Source organism: Anomaloglossus baeobatrachus, chromosome 2 (assembly GCF_048569485.1).
Source record: "Anomaloglossus baeobatrachus isolate aAnoBae1 chromosome 2, aAnoBae1.hap1, whole genome shotgun sequence".
Classification (NCBI taxonomy): Eukaryota; Metazoa; Chordata; class Amphibia; order Anura; family Aromobatidae; genus Anomaloglossus; species Anomaloglossus baeobatrachus.
Genome location: NC_134354.1, coordinates 248,579,379 through 248,593,398, shown reverse-complemented (window position 1 = coordinate 248,593,398; position 14,020 = coordinate 248,579,379).

Genomic DNA, 14,020 nt, shown 5'->3' with positions numbered 1-14,020 from the left:
ATAATCCCAAGAAGTAATGTTTTTTTCTTTGGAAAAAAGGGGCATTTTAGTCTGTTCATGTCCTTCTGTACCTAAGAAAGCCCAACCGGTGGAACTGCTGGGCAGGGGGGGATTACTGTATGACCCTACATGTCTGCTCTCTGGCAGCCACACATTGTTTGTTACCTGCCAAAGGGAACACAGGGAGGCGAGAGGTGCCCATACAAGTCTTTCTGGACATTGGTTCTGGGACAAATATCATAAATGAGCAATTTGCCTGCACTTCTGGGTTACAGGTGGAGGCGCTTCCCAGTCCTATACGGATTGTGGCTATCAACTCGTCTCTCCTGTACCAGGGGTTCTTCTGGGAGGCTGTCTTGGACTTGGAACTCCACATTGGGGTCCTTCATACTGAGAGGCTTACCTGCCATGTACTCAAGAATCTACCTGCACCGGTGGTGCTGGGGTTCCCATGGCTCTCTTTACACAATCCTCTAGTCGATTGGGAAACTCAGGATATTGTACAGTGGAGATCATACTGTGTGGTTGTGGTTTGTTCTAATATTCCTAAATATCTGTCTGAGTTCAAGGATGTGTTCTTAGAGGAGGGTTGTAAGGAGTTACTGCCGCCAAGGCCCTATGATTGTACTATCAGGTTGAAACCAGTGGCTCGCTTGCCCAAGAGCAGACTGTACAACTTGTCCGGTCCAGAGAGGTTGGCTCTCAAGTAATATATAGCTGAGAGCTTGGTCAATGGACACATTAGGACTTCATCCTCTCCGGCCACGGCCGGGTTTTTCTTTGTTAAAATGATAGATGGTGGATTGCGATCGTGTCTAGATTTCCGGGAGCTGAACCAGATTATGGTTCATTATCCTTATCGTGTGCCTCTCATTCCAGATCTTTTTAACTGAATTGCAGGTGCTAAGTGGTTTTCTAAACTCAATCTCAGGAGGGCCTATAATCTCATCAGGATCCGTGAGATGGATGAGTGGAAAACCGCATTTAATACACCAGAGGGGCACTATGAAAATCTGGTAATTCCCTTTGGTCTCACCAATGCACCTACAGTGTTTCAACACTTTATTAATGATGTGTTTGCTCATCCGTTGGCTAGGTTTGTGGTCATTTACTTAGATGGGATTCTTATTTATTCCCAAGACCATAGCTCACACGAGAATCATACTAAGCAGGTGCTACAGGTACTCAGGGGAAATAGGCTTTACACCAAACCAAATAAATGTGTGTTCGCCATTCAGGAGTTGCCCTTCCTGGGGTATATCATTTTCGCATCTGGTTTCATGATGGATCTCGCTAAGGTGCAAGCTATATTAAATTGGGACCGTCCTGAAAATCTTACAGCAGTACAGCGGTTTTGAGGCTTTGCAAACTACTACAGAAAATTTATTAGACATTTTTCTGCCATAGCTTGACCTCTAACCAACAACTAAAAAGGGGAAGGACTTTTCAGACTGGACGGAGAATGCTTTACACACTTTTGAGTGTTTAAAGAGAAGTTTTTGTCAGTTCCTGTACTTACATAGCCCGATGTCTCTCTGTCTTTCACTGTGGAGGTGGATGCTTCTGAGGTTGGGGTGGGGGGTATTGTTGCAGGGTCAATCATTGGGTAAGCTTCACCCGTGCGCTTTCTTTTCCAAGAAATTTTTGCCTGCAGAATGTAACTATGCCATAGGTAACAGGGAGTTACTCACCATCAAGTTGGCATTTGAATAATAGTGACACTTCCTGGAGGGGGCCACTCACCCTAATACCATCATTACGGATTATATGAATCTGTTGTACCTCAAGACTGCTAAGCGTCTTTCTCTGAGACAAGCTTGGTGGTCATTGTTTTTCAATAGCCTCAATTTCTTTGTGACATATCACCCTGGAGCCTAAAACATTAACCCCTTAGCGACCCATGACGTACTGGGTATGTCATGGATCGTGTGAGGTTAATCCACGTCCCCTGATGTGGGCAGGCTGCGGCGATCCGCACACATATCCGCTGATATCAACAGCTGACATGTGTGCCTGCTAGTCGCCAGTGGAATCGCGTTCCACCCGCGACTACTAAACCCTTACATCTTGTTGCCAAAATCTGGCAACAAGATGTATATGCGCGCCGCCATTATGATAAGTTACCCCGCCCCCATCGGAAGTCACGTGATGAGATGATGTGACTTCCGATGGTTGCCATGGTAGCACAGGGTCATGTGATGCCTGTAGCTAACATGAGTCACTTTCACTCAATGTTGGAATAGTGCCGGCATTGAAAATAAAGCAGCATATCTGCAGATCTCAGCCCTGTATCTGTGATCTAGAGATACGAAAGAGCGATCAGACAGCTGATCCATATAGCCCCCTAAGGGACCTAGTAAAAAAAAAAAAGTTAAAAAAAGTTTTAAAAAATTTAAAAAAATAAAAAAACCTAAAAGTTCAAATCACCCCCTTTTCGCCCCATTGAAGATTAAAGGGATATATATATATATATATATATATATATATATATATATATATTCTTTGTTGGACTCTTTTTCTTTCTTGGACATTTGATGTCATACCAACGGATCATTAAACCAAATGAACAGCATCTGGACCCTCACTAATAAAAACTGTAATAGAGACAAAAATGTCTATGAAATGGGATACATTTTGTGAAAGTGCAATTACTTTTTAATAGGACAAATTGACACAGGTTGTTTCATGAGATATCCTTTTTTATTATGCCATCACACCATAATTCTTTCTAGATGATCCCACAAACAGTGTTACCAGGATTCCCCTAAAACAGGGCTGCTTAAGTGTCTTCATTAACAGTGAAGCCCCTGGTAGTGTCATTGACACCCCCCCCATAACTGTGATCGCCACAAACCCCCAATAAGACATCCAAGACAAGTAGTAACTAGGGATGATCGAATACCTCAAATATTTGGCTTCGCGAATATCCGATGAATAGGTCGCCGCTATGCAAATATTCGATGCGCAATGTAAGTCTATGGGAGGCCTGAATACTTCCGAATAATTGTTATTCGGGTTTCCCATAGACTTACATTGTGCATTGAATATTCGCGAATAGTCGAATAGCGGCGACCTATTCGGCAAATATTCGCAAAGCTGAATATTTGAGGTATTCGATCATCCTTAGTAATAACTTCAGACCATAAACAGTGACAGCCACAATACCCAAATGAGAATATTACTTTCATCTTCAAGACTTTAAAGGGTAGAAGACTCCTTTGGGCAACATTAATAACAGCTCTGAGTCATTCAGTGGTGCCAGCTTAGCTAATAACACTATATGTCCTAATAAATTCTAATTATGCGCCATACAGTTGTTCCTCAAATAACAATTTACCTTGTTTCGGGAGCAACCACTTTAAACTGAAAACATTGTAACTTATTTCCAAAGCCCCAAAAGTGCCATTCGAAAGTAATACAAAATAAGGATTAAAGAAAATGAAGCAGAAAACTAATGGTCAATAAATTAAGTACGTTTTCAAGCCATAAAAAGCTGAAAGACTGTATAAATCACTTTCTAATAACAGGACAAAAGCTTTTAAAGATAACCTGTCATCAAGATTTTATACCAGAAACAGATGACTATGTATATAAAAGTGCTTTAACTACAATTAAATCCTTCTCTTTCTTGCAGAAATACACTTTGCTGTTTTAGAGAAAATTGTAGTTGAAATTTAAATTGTGGACTAGCAGGACAAATCTCACCTTTATGTAAGTGTGGCAAGAAGAAAGTAACTTCCTAAAGCAAACCATAGGCAGTCTCATTTACAGTTTGAAAAAAGCCGTGTAGGAGACACAGCTAACACGTGGAGGACGGTGCTCTGATCACAGGACCAAAGTTGAACGTTTTGGGCTAAGGCTATGTGCGCACTAGAAAAGTGATTTTTCTCAAGAAAATTTCTTGAGAAACTTCTGGGAGTTGAAGATTACCGCATCTGCGGTAAAACACCGCACCAAAACCGTGGGACAAACGCATGCAGTTTTGCCGAGTTTTTGCAGCGGTTTTTCCGCAGGTTGGTCCCTGCGGGTTTTTATGCTGTAACTGCAATAATATATAAATAAAGCTTGTTGAAAAAGAAAAAAAAAATTATATATGATGTAATTTCCTTCTTCATCATTCTCCATTTTCTATAGTGTAGATATTTTCCATCATCTCTGTCAACATGGCAAGCAATGGACTTTCCTTGCAGCTCCACACGCCTCATTTTCAGCTGCTTTTGCTGACTGAAGTCACTCTATTACGTCGCCGGAGACAACAGGTATAGAATTTTATTTTCCTTTTTTTCTCCATAGAAAAAAAAATATTTTTTGCATTAACAATATATTGTTTTTTTAGGCAAAAAAAAAAAGAAAATGTGGGTTCATCCCCTTTTTGTGGCTCGTGAAACCAAAGGACATTTTAGTCTCCTGTATCAAGATTTACGAAGGTAGTTTTTTTTTTTTCTATCTATCTATCTATCCATCTATCATTCTATCTATCTATCCATCTATCATTCTATCTATCTCTCTATCTCTCTATCTATCTATTTGTCTATCTATCCCTCTATTTATCCTTCTATCTATCTATCTATCTATCTGTCTGTCTATCCCTCTATCCATCCCTCTATCCATCTATCTATCCATCTATCAATCATCTATCAATCATCTATCTATCTATGTATCCATCTATCCCTCTATCCATCTATCCCTCTATCTATCTATATCTATCTATCCCTCTATCTATTGATTATCTATCTATCTATCTATCTGTCTATCTATTTATTATCAATCTATTCATCTATCTATTGATTATCTACTTATCCATCTCTCTTTCTGTATGAATATATCCTTCTCTCTATCTATATTATTCTATCTTTCTACCTCTGTCTGTTTCTACAAATCCTTTATCTATCTCTGTCTACATATTTGTCTATACAACTTTTTTTATTTATTTATTTATTTTTTTGCAGATATCCCGATAAGTTTATGTCTTTTTGCCGTTTGACCATTCCTGCTTTCGATCGACTTTTAGCATTGATAAAGCCAGATTTATGTTATGCCGATACCCGGATGAGGAAATCAGTGTCTGCTGAGGAACAGCTGTTCATCACCTTGTGGTAAGTAATTTAAAAAATCCTTTCAAATATCACATTAATTTTTTAAATAATTTTTTTTTATATTTATTTATGATCATGTGAAGAGTTTATTTTCATGCATGCAATGCTTTGTATTTGTGTGTATTTCTAATTCTTTGTATTTGTATTTTGCAGGTTTCTGGCCACAGGAGAGAGCTTCACATCCCTGCACCTTCAATTTCTGGTTGGTAAATCAACCATCTCCGAAATTGAGAGGTGCACATGTGGCGTGATCTGACAGAAGTTGCAGCCCATGGTGATGCCTTTCCCAACCGAGGAGACTTGGCTGCAGGTTGCAGCAGGCTTTCAAACTGTGGCCAACTTCCCCAACTGCATAGGTGCGGTCGATGACAAACATGTAAGGGTTCAGAAGCCACTGCGATCAGGATCACTCTTCTTTAATTATAAGAAGTATTTTTCAGTGGTCCTCATGGCGGTGACTGATGCACATTACAAATTTGTTGCCATTGATGTTGGTGCTTATGGCAGTACAGGGGATTCTCGGGTGTTGCGAACATTAAAAATTGGACTGCAAATTCTTCAGGATTGCGGAACCCTCCCAGCCCCACAACCTTTGCCGGTCTCCCCAGATCCAGTCCCCTTTGTGATGGTACCGGATGAGGCTTTTCCTTTATTGCCAAACCTGCTGCGTCCATATCCATGGAGGGAACTGGATACCCGGCGGAGGATTTTTAATTATCGGCTGAGTCGTGCACGCAGATATGTGGAGTGCACTTTCGGAATCATGACTAGTCAGTGGAGGATTCTACACACAACCATCCAGTTAGAAACCGAAACCGTTGACACTGTGATAAAAGCCTGCTGTGTTCTCCACAACTATGCTCGAGAGTATAGCTCTCAGCAAGTTGAGGAAACACAGCAGGCCGAATTTAATCCAGTGATCAACGTGGCTTCGGGAAGACCATCTAACTCGAGTGTGTTGGTGCGAGAAACCTTCACTGACTACTTCATGAGTCCAGAAGGTGCCGTGCACTGGCAATACTCCTGTGTCAGTGATGTGCAGCCGGATCAGCAGACAGCAATGGGACAAGATTGAAATTGAAGAAGAAATCTGCTGAACCTTTCATCTGATATTGTGTTATGTGTATACATTTTTCTATATGTATTTGTTTTTTACCTTAAGGTAATATATGGAAAAAAATAGCTTGAATTCCTTTTTTTCCAAAAAGAATGTTTTTATTAAATATTTTTCAAAGAAAAATTCTATGGTCACATTTTCCTCCACCAACCAACACCTACATATTGCTCAATCGAATTTTTTATTGTAACATACAAAAAAATTACATTAATAACAGAAATATATTATTTACTGACAATACTTTACTGAATTTACTGACATCAATCATGTTTACTCAAGACACAAATGGGGTGAGGACCTGAAAAGTTACCTACATTGCAATCTGGAGCTCTCGCCTGAGCTCCGGAGTGCAGCCTCGACTGAACTCAAGGTTTGCAAGACTGAACCATGAGCGCTGACTGATTTCCTGGCGATTGCAGGTCAGTTTATGAATCACGACAGCTGCAGACAGGCCGTGCTGAACTAGGAAGCTCTCACCTGGGCTCCAGAGTTCAGCACGGCCTGTCCGCAGCTGTCATTAACTGAAATGCAATTGTCGGGGAATCAGTCAGCGCTCGCAGTTCAGTATAGCAAACCCTTACTTCAGTCCAGGTTGTACTCCGCAATTAGGCTTCTGCAATCTGTCTTCTAATCTAATTTACAAAGAATAACTTGGGTTAGTGTTCCGGGGATCGCAACACTTTTTACAACTTATACAAGTCTTGTGTAAAATATCCAAAACTGTCAGCCTGGGTGGAAGGGCCAGGCCTCTGTTGACAACCTGCATTAGCTTCCACTGCTTGTGAGTCGCTTTCAGAAGTTGGGGTAGCTACTGCACCTGAAATTTAATTTTGTGGATGCATATTGTATGTATAAGCAATGTTTGTTTGTTGAGGGAGCTTTGTTATTGGTCTATTTTTTTTGGTGGGGGGGGGAAGCATCCAGAATTACACTAACAACCTCACCTACACTAGGATGGGGGGTGACTTTTCAAAGCCGTCAAAAAGGGTGCAGCAGGCCGTCATACAGGCCGACTGCGTCTCTTTTGACATTTCGTAAAGCCTGCTACCAAGACTGGCGGCAAATAATTCACACTTATTATTAGGTTTTGAGGCTGAAGTTTTCAAGAGGGACAATGCCTCACATGTTAACTGGTGACAGTGCTCAGAAACATTTTTGGAAATTTGCACTGCCTTCCCTTTCTTCCACCGTAATGTTGTCATGTTTCTTATGAGGATTGCGGATCAGCAGCACTGAAATCTGAGGCGAAGGTAAAGAAGCCGAGGTCTGTCCCTTTGCCAGCAGCTGAGTCAGGGATGCAGGGATGTTTTGTGGCAGCAACTGCTGATGTATCAGCATCCACAACCTCGTTGAAAGACGCTTCATCACATTGTGAGGAGCCCTCTTGTATTTGGGATGACATGTCTTCCGGTTCCACAGGCAAGAGGTTACCTTCTGTCCTATGATTGGAAAGGAAAAGCAAAAAAAAATGAATGTATTGCAAGCATAATTTGATTTTTCAAAGGTTAAAAATGTAAAGTACTTACTGCCGTAAGCTTCTGCCCGTGTTTAGAAAGTGGAGCTCAATCGCATACAGGAATTTCCGGTTTTGGGAGGCAGATCCGCTTCTGCTGCCCTTTGCCATATGCTTAATGAAGCGGTCCTTTATCGACCGCCAGCGGTTCTTCACATCTTTATCTATAAAAAAATAAATAAATGAACAAAATAATTGAATCAACAGCTGAAAAAAAAGGATTGTCATAACAATTCATTTTCAAATTTCAAATTGAAGTTGTGGGTCTGCTTCATCCCACAATGGGAATAGATCCCTGCAGATCTGCGTCCATGAAGCGTGTCTCTTAAATTTATTCATAAAGTCCAAACAAGCCGGATCCCAAATTAGGGGTTTTGTCTCCACCTGCAATTTAATAAAAAAGAAATTGACATTTAAAACATATAAAATAACCTCAAACAAATGTGAGACAGTGGATAATGGATACACAAACATATAGGTAAATAATAGATGGATAGATAGATAATCAATAGATAGATAAATAGATAGTAGATAGATGGATAGATAGATAAATGGATAGATAGATACTGTAGATAATAGATTAGATAGATAGATAGATAATGGATAGATAAATAAATGGATAGATAGATAATGGATAGATAGATAAATGGATAGGTAGATAGATAGATAATGCATAGATAGATAAATGGATAGATAGATAAATACTGGATAGATAGATAAATGGATAGATAGATAAATGGATAGATAGATAGATAATGGATAGATAGATAAATGGATAGAGAGATAGATAATGGATAGATAGATAAATGGATAGATATATAGATAGATAATGGATAGATAGATAAATGGATAGATATATAGATAGATAAATGGATAGATGGATAAATGGATAGATAGATAAATGGATAGATAGCTAATGGATAGATAAATGGATAGATAGATAATGGATAGATAAATAAATTGACAGATAGATAGATAATGGATAGATAAATAAATGGACAGATAGATAATGGATAGATAGATAAATGGATAGATAGATAAATAGATAGATAGATAATAGATAGATAAATGGATAGATAGATAGATAATGGATAGATGGATTACAGCTTTTATTTGTGATGTATGTGATCCCCCCCCACAGTATTTGTGATAGAGCAGTGACACTGTGGGACCTCGGATCTGAGGTGACGTCACGCTATTACCGCTGACGAGGTTGTGTGAGGACACACAAGTTCTCGCGAGTGGTAGTGTGATCAGATCAGTGTGGGAAATGTACTGGAGTTACCCGTGCAGCCTAGTACATGGAGCTGCATTGAGCACTCTGTCTCAGATGTCACTGGATGAAAGCGTCGCCAGACCTCCTGTTTTGGACTACATCGGACCTGGATGTATGGGGGGGTTAATATAGGGGTGAAAGAGGGGGCTGTGTTTTATTTCAAATAAAGGCTTTTCAGTGTGTGTGTTTATTTACTATCACTGACAGATTAGTGATGGCATGTCATAGATGCTGCCATTACTAATTGTGGACTTAGCGGCAGCTATGGGCTGCCGTTAACTCATTCATTACCCCATTGCCACCGCATCACGGCAATCAGGAATGGTCGGTGACATGCCGGGACTGTCACATCTGATGGATGCGACAGCCTCGGGGCAGCGCTTGCTGATATTCTTGGCTGTGGGATAAGGGGGGCAATAACCATGGCCCTCACCCTCCCCAGCCTGTGAATACCAGCCCCCCGCTGTGTGTTTACTTTGGTCGGGCGGTAAAAATATAGCGGAGCTCACTAGAGTTGAACGGTTCGCCAATTTCAAGTTTGAGTGATTTTGGGCGGTGTTCGAGTCGTTCAACAAACTCGAACGATTTGCTTCAAGTTCGGCAGTTCGAGTTACCGTTTGAGAACAGTTCGATCACCAAAAGCGCTGCTTTTCACAGTAAGTATGTGCGCACGTTGCGTATCTTCATGCGTCCTGCGTCCCCAGCATAATTGACTCGCCCACCCCAGGGCTATGGGACACCCGGTGCCGGGCCGGACTAGTCCGGGTGGTAGTCAGTGGTGGCTGGGCCCGGCTCCGTGGCCCTGGTGGGTGTCAGTAAAATATGTGGCTTGATGAATAAAGTTTGTGTTTGTGACGCCACCTGTGGTATGCGGCTAATAAGCCGCCGCTGCTGTATGAGGCCTCCGGGGGATGATATGGCAGCAGTGGTGGTACTACTCCCCACAGGTGGAGCAATGCCCCGGGGCACAGTTGGTGCTTGTGAGTGTCTATGCAGCTGAAATAACAGAGGCGACTTCAAGGGTACAGTTTCAAGTTCTTTACTCACAATTCTTGTCACAGTCTTGCAGGGACCCTTGGACTGCTGGGACCACTGTCAGGGACCTCCGCCGTTTCTGGGTGATTCAGAGAGTAAAAGCCGGTACCCTTCCCTTAAGTGTCTCTATCTTCTGCTGTCTTCCTTAGCCTTGCCTTGGTAGGTTGAACCTGGCTTGGCCTCCACAACAGCCTCCAGGCTGGGGAGTCACCTGTCGGCTGATTATCCCTTTTCTAGAGGTACTGCTGTGGGCTGTGGCCCGGGGAGTTTACAAAATTCCCTGGGCCTCGGTTTTTACTGTTTGGAGATGATTTTGCACTCCTCCGGTTTCTAGGGACCATCCCCTGTTGCAGCTTGATCCCTCCACCGATGTTCTTGTGGAGCAGGCCACCGCAGCTCTACAACTACCCGTGGTACCTCTAGGACTACCCGTGGCCCTGGGACCCTTTTTGTTCTCTGCGTAGTGTCACCTGGACCCTCTGAGTCCCAGGATCTTCACCAGGAAGCGTCTCTTTCTTTCCTTTCAGCTCCTGACTGACTTGGAGCTTTCTTTCCGTTACTTCTTCTCCTCCTTGCCTGCCTCCAGCAGGCCTCCTCCTCCTTCCCCACTTTCTCTCGTTCTCCTTCTTCAACTACATGCTGGCTCCTCACTCTCTCACTCCCTAAGGTAGACTGAAACTAACTTGACCTTCCTTCCTCTATCTGCTCTCAGATGTCTCCTCCCACCTCCCCAGTTGCCCTGTTCTACCCTATAGGAGCAGGGAAGGGTCTTACGACCCCTCCCAGCATGCAGCATGGGAGGGTTGTCTGCCACTTTCCCTGGTCCCAGTGTGTTCCTAGCAATGGGTGTAGTGGGGATTTACCAGGGGACCGGAGTTCACTCTCTTCCTCTCCCAGAATGGGGCATCACACCGCTGGATGGGGTGCAATGACCTGTGGCGACGGAAGCCTCAGGGGCGCCACACAATCCCTCTCTCTTTCCTACTCACTGATCACGGGCGCCTCGCTGCACGGCTGTCATAAATCTTTGGCGGCTTTTCCTCTTTTGAAAATGGCTGCTGCTTCATTATTCAATCAGGTATTCCCTGCCTTCCCCGCCCACCGGCGCCCATGATTGGTTGCAGTCAGACACGCCCCCACGATGAGTGACAGCTGTATCACTGCAACCAATCACAGCCGCTGGTGGGCGGGTCTTCATCGTGCAGTAAAATAAATAAATAAATAATAATAAAAAAAAAAAAAAAATGCGGTTCCCCCCAATTTTGATACCAGCCAGGATAAAGCCACACGGCTGGAGGCTGGTATTGTCAGAATGGAGAGCACCACGTTATGGGGATCCCACCACCCTAGCAATATCAGCCAGCAGCCGCCCGGAATTGCCGCATCCATTAGATGCGACAGTCCCGGGACTCTACCCAGCTCATCCTGAATTGCCCTGGTGCGGTGGCAATCGAGGTAATAACGGGGTTAATCATGACAAGCGTCTCCCCGAGACACCTTCCATGATTATCCTATAAGTGAAAGTAAAGAAACACACACAAAGAAAAATCCTTTATTTGGAATAAAAGACAAAAAAACACCTCATTTACCTCTTTATTAATCCCCAAACAACAATCCAGGTCCGAAGTAATCCACACAACGCTTTCAGCTCTACTACATGAAGATGACAGGAAGCGCCATAGAACACGAGCGCTCTGTGTCCTCTCCACTCAGCACCTGACGTGAGCTGGGCTGTCACCGGGGACTTCACTCTGCAATGCAGAGGTCAAGATAACCAAATCTTCCTATGTTTCTCATTAGAGGCGGTGGCTCAATGGTTAGAGCTACTGCCTAAGAAGCATTAGTTCACGAGTTTAAGTCCTGGCCGCCCCGATAAAGAATTTAATTTATTTAAAATTATAATTATTATTTATTTATAATTAGAATTTAATTTAATTATGCACTGAGGGGAGGAGCCGGACATCAGCTGTGAGCTGCGTGCCACACCTCTAAAATCGGAGCAGTTCACGGAATGAGGCTGCATTGCTCTCTCCTCTCTCTTCTCCCTCTCTTCTCTCTCTTTCTCCTCTCTCTCTTCTCTCTCTTCTCTCTCTGTCTCCCTCTCCTTTTCTCTCTCTCTTTTTCTCTCCTTTTCTCTCTCTCTAGTTCTCTCTTTTTCTCTCTTTCTTGTTCTCTCTTTTCTCTCTTTTTCTCTCTTTCTCTCTCTCTCTCTTTCTCTCTCTTTCTCTTTTTCGCTCTCTTTTTCTCTCTTTCTCTCTCTTTCTCTCTCTTTCTCTCTCTTTCTCTCTCTTTCTCTCTCATTCTCTCTCTTTCTCCCTCTCTCCTCTCTCTTCTCTCTCTCTTCTCTCTTTCTTCTCTCTCTCTTCTCTCCTCTCTCTCTATCTCTTCTCTCTCTCCTCTCTCTTGTCTCTCCTCTTCTCTCCTCTTCCCTCTCTCTTCTCTCTCCTCTCCCGCTCTCTCTTCTCTCTCTCTTCTCTCTCTCTCGTCTCTCCTCTTCTCTCTCTTCTCTTTTCTCTCTCTTCTCTTTTCTCTCTCTTTTCTCTATCTTTTCTCTCTGCCTCTCTCTTCTCTTTTCTCTCTCTTTTCTCTCTCTTTTCTCTCTCTTTTCTCTCTCAGACCTGGTGATGACTATAAGTCGAGCGGTGAGGCCAGCTTTTTACCGCCCTGATGCATCAGCTGATTGTATAAAAGCCGTTTATACAATCAGCTGCTGTGTCATGTGATTCAGGCCCTTGAACCTGACATATCATCTGATCGCTTTACCTTCCAGCAAACCGATCAGATGATATTGGATCCAGATTGGACGGCGCGGGACTCTTGACCCAGGATTAATGCGGAGGCGGGGTCTTTATTTCAATAAAGATGGAGTCACTAATTGTGTTGTGTTTTATTTCTAATAAAAATATTTTTCTGTGTTGTGTTTTTTTTTATCTGTACTAGAAATTCATGGTGGCCATGTCTAATATTGGCGTGACACCATGATTTTTGGGCTTAGGGCCTGTTGATAATATACTGCTAGCCCTAACCCCATTATTACCCAGCGAGCCACCCGTCACCACGGCAACTGGAAAAGTTGGATACAGCGCCAGAAGATGACGCTTCTATGAAAGCGCCATATTCTGGGGCGGCTGCAGACTGAAATTCACAGCAGGGGTGCCCAGAAAGCTTGGGCACCCTGCGCTGCCGATTCCAATCCCCAGCTGCCTAGCTGTACTTGGCTGGACACAAAAATTGGGCGAAGCCCACGTCATTTTATCTTTTTAATTATTTCATGAAATTCATGAAGTAATTAAAAAAAAAGGGCTTCCCTATATTTTTGGTTCCCAGCCTGGTACAAATAAGCAGCTGGGGGTTGGGGGCAGCCCGTAGCTGCCTGCTGAACCTGGCTAGCATACAAAAACATGACGAAGCCCACGTAATTTTTTGGGGGGGCAAAAAACTCCTGCATACAGTCCTGGATGGAGTATGCTGAGCCTTGTAGTTCTGCAACTACTGTCTGCTGTCTGTCTGTATGGAGGAGAGTAGACAGCAGCTGCAGAACTACAAGGCTCAGCATGCTTAATTCATTAGTGTATGCAGGAGAGCAGACAGCAGCTGAAGAACTACAAGGCTCAGCATACTCCATCCAGTACTGTATGCAGGAGTTTTTTGCCCCCCAAAAAATGACGTGGGCTTCGCCATATTTTTGTATGCAAGCTAGGTACAGCAGGCACCTACGGGCTACCCCCAACCCACAGCTGCCTATTTGTACTTGGCTGGGAACTAAAAAAATAGGGAAGCCCTTTTTTTAATTATTTCATGAATTTCATGAAATAACTTAAAAAAAAAAAAATCGACATGGGCTTCCCCCATTTTTGTTTCCAGCCAGGTACAGCTAGGCAGCTGGGGATTGGAATCCACAACACAGGTTGGCCCAAGCTTTCTGGGCCCCTCTGCTGCGAGGTGCAGTCCGCAGCCGCCCCAGAAAATGGCGCTTTCATAGA